Source organism: Fundulus heteroclitus, chromosome 16 (assembly GCF_011125445.2).
Source record: "Fundulus heteroclitus isolate FHET01 chromosome 16, MU-UCD_Fhet_4.1, whole genome shotgun sequence".
Classification (NCBI taxonomy): Eukaryota; Metazoa; Chordata; class Actinopteri; order Cyprinodontiformes; family Fundulidae; genus Fundulus; species Fundulus heteroclitus.
The window spans coordinates 3,476,709-3,480,349 of NC_046376.1; the positions used below are offsets into that span (position 1 = coordinate 3,476,709).

The 3,641-nt window shown below is 43.9% G+C and overlaps 1 long non-coding RNA gene across 1 annotated transcript; it reads left to right on the forward strand.

The window, feature by feature from the left end:
• The first annotated feature begins 1,651 nt into the window (after window positions 1–1,651).
• On the forward strand, window positions 1,652–2,631 carry LOC118566293. Its single transcript, XR_004932930.1, has 4 exons — window positions 1,652–1,969; window positions 2,053–2,100; window positions 2,244–2,470; window positions 2,554–2,631. It is a non-coding gene; the product is annotated as an uncharacterized LOC118566293 (long non-coding RNA).
• Window positions 2,632–3,641: the final 1,010 nt, after the last annotated feature.

The window sequence follows — 3,641 nt, forward strand, 5'->3', positions numbered from 1 at the left end:
CCCTGGTGAGGTGTTCCGGGCACGTCCCACCGGGAGGAGGCCCAGGGGAAGACCCAGGACACGCTGGAGGGACTATGTCTCCCGGCTGGCCTGGGAACGCCTTGGGATTCCTCCTGAGGAGCTGGCCCAAGTGGCTGGGGAGAGGGACGTCTGGGCCTCCCTACTGAAGCTGCTACCCCCGCGACCCGACCCCGGATAAGCGGAAGAAGACGGACGGACGGACGGAATCTCCTGACCAACCTCAGCCTCAGTGGATATCCTCACTTCCTCTGCACCAGTACGACACTGTCTCCCCTCCTCCTACAACCGGTTCTCAACCCATTTCAGTTTCAGATACTAACCCACCTATGTCTCACCTTAAATAGGACAGAGTTTCCTGAGGGAGACTTCAGATGTTCTGCTCACACAAGTGGTAATCAGGCACTACTCTTCTGTGTATCATAGATTTCTTGAATTCCTACATTTCTTGTTGCTGTCCCTCCCTTAGAGAAATCTGTTTTTATTGTCGATGGTCAGACATTGGATTCCAACGTATTGTTATTCATTCCCTGTGTCTTTTTTCCGAACTCTCCTAAAGAACCTCTACACCGCTCCTCTGTCTGCTCTCCTGGCTCAAGGGCTCCTCGATAACTCATCGCTCTCTCACCACCTGCCAGTTCACCCTCCAACATTTAGCCGATACACAACTTCCACTAGGAAACGAAGGACCGAAGGAGACAATCATTAACTCCACCAATCTCCTGACCAACCTCAGCCTCAGTGGATATCCTCACTTCCTCTGCACTAGTACGACACTGTCTCCCCTCCTCCTACAACCGGTTCTCAACCCATTTCAGTTTCAGATACTAACCCACCTATGTCTCACCTTAAATAGGACAGAGTTTCCTGAGGGACACTTCAGATGTTCTGCTCACACAAGTGGTAATCAGACACTGCTCTTCTGTGTATCATGGACTTCTTGAAATCTTACATTTCTTGTTGCTGTCCCTCCCTTAGAGAAATCTGTTTGTCTTTGTCAATTCTCAGACATTGGATTCCAACGTATTGTTATTGTTATGTGTCTTTTTTCAGAACTCTCCTTAAGAACCTCTACACCGCTCCTCTGTCTGCTCTCCTGGCTCAAGTGCTCCATGATAACTCATCACTCTCTCACCACCTGCCAGTCCACCCTCCAACATTTTGCCGATCCACAACGTCCACAAGGAAAAGAAGGACCGAAGGAGACAATAGTTAACTCCACCAATCTCCTGACCAACCTCAGCCTCAGTGGATATCCTCACTTCCTCTGCACTAGTACGACACTGTCTCCCCTCCTCCTACAACCGGTTCTCAACCCATTTCAGTTTCAGATACTAACCCACCTATGTCTCACCTTAAATAGGACAGAGTTTCCTGAGGGAGACTTCAGATGTTCTGCTCACACAAGTGGTAATCAGACACTACTCTTCTGTGTATCATGGACTTCTTGAAATCTTACATTTCAACCCATTTGAAATGTAAGTTAATGATTGTCTCCCGAAGGAGACAATCATTAACTCCACCAATCTCCTGACCAACCTCAGCCTCAGTGGATATCCTCAATTCCTCTGCACTAGTACGACACTGTCTCCCCTCCTCCTACAACCGGTTCTCAACCCATTTCAGTTTCAGATACTAACCCACCTATGTCTCATCTTAAATAGGACTGGATTTCCCAAAGGAGTCTTCACATTTACAAGAGGTAATCAAAATCTCTTCTTCTGTGTAACTAAGATTCCTGAGTTGTTACATTTCCTTTTGCTGTATCTCATTAATATAAATCTGTTTTCCTTCTCAATGCTCAGATAATTGATTCTAAAGTACTGACTTCCATTCTCTGCGTCTGTTCTGAGAAATCTCCTTAAGAACCTCCACACCGCTTCTCTGACCGCACTCCTGCCCTTACATCCTCCAAAGTTGGTTTCACCAATCAAAAACTTCAAGGACAAAAGTAGACAATCACAAAGTTTTACAACACATTTTACACCAATTTCAGTTTCAGGTAGAAACTTACTTTCCTCTCCCATGAAATAGGACCAAGTTTCTGGAGGCAGATGCCAGGTTGTTGTCCTCGCACATGAGGTAATCAGGCTCTCTTCCTCTTTGTGCCTAAGATTTATGGGGTTCTTACACTTATCTTTGCACTCTCTCCTTACCAAAAATATGCTCCCTTTGTCATTTTAACAGGTTATTCGACTCCAACAAATTGTTTGTTGTTCTCTTAGTCTGTTTGAAGAATTCTCCCTAAGACTCTCCACACCACTCCTCTGGCCACCCTCCTGACTCAAAGGCTCATCTGTAACTTATTGGTCACTCACCTCCTGGTGCACTCTCCATCGCCCAAACCTCCAACCTTGAAGAGAAGGACAGAAAGAGACAATAACTACTTCAACCAATCATCAATCTGTTGCCAACCTCAGCCTCTGCTGATGAGTTCACCACCTGTGCACCAGTAAGAAACCAACTCCACTTCTTTTACAACAAATTCTAGACCCATTTCAGTTTCAGACAGTAACACACTAACCTCTCCCCTAGTGCCGTCCTGGATTCTTGATCTAAAACAAGAAGAATCATCTCACTGTGCAGATTTACCAATAAACCTTTCAAACTTTCCTTTGGTTTCTGTGATTATTACTTGCAGGAGATTTTTATTTTGTCAGGAACATGACATAAGCGGGTCGAGGAGATGGATGGATGGATGGATGGGTGGCCTTTCTGAAATATTAAATAAGACTGATAATATTAAATATGACTTATAAAAATAAGTCAAGATAGTCAAATTTCAAGCCAAAACCAGAAAAAGAAACCATTCAAATTCTGTTGCATCTTTCTCTAAAGGGTAGGGGTAACAAACCGACCATGGGAGCGATGCTGAAGGTCATTAATAATGTAGATGGTTTTGTGAACACACTGTTAATGGGTGATCTCCAGAAGAATGGAGAGAGGCAGAACAATGACTTCTTCTAGGTATTGACAATCTTTCTCCACTGATTTCTCTCCAGCAGTTGATATAGCTTGAGAACAGAAATGAGACCATAGGGGAGGACAGACTCCCGCTATAGAAGGTCCTGAGTTGAATGAGTTGGTTAGAACCTGCTTACGTTGGAGGCTAATTTCTCAGGTGAAGCATCTTAACAACAGCTTTTTGAAAAAGGTCAGATTGTTGTCTGTGGTGTAAGCGCTGTGAATGTGTCCTTAAAGCCAAGGCAGTTCAGCTGGCAGGTTTTTTGTAAATACTTCAAACTCCGACATTCTTTCATTGGTACATGCCAACAGAACATCCACCACTTTTCCAGAACCTGTCAGAACCCTCATGTTTGAACAACATCTGTTGTTTTTTACACTAACAGATCGACAAACGTGTTCATCACTGCTCTCCTGCAAACACTACACATTTAGATCAAACTAAAATAAGAATGTGTAGTTTTTATTGGTTATGATTGAACCTGTAATACAATACTCCAACAGAAGCTGAAGAAGAACAAACCTATTATCATTGTACCGGATACAACAAAATTTTATTTTGCAGCATCTCTTTTTAGCCATATTTTACAGCATATGAAATACTTGGCTCATCCAGCCCTAACTCGGCACACTTCCTTCTCTCCATAGATCTATAGGTG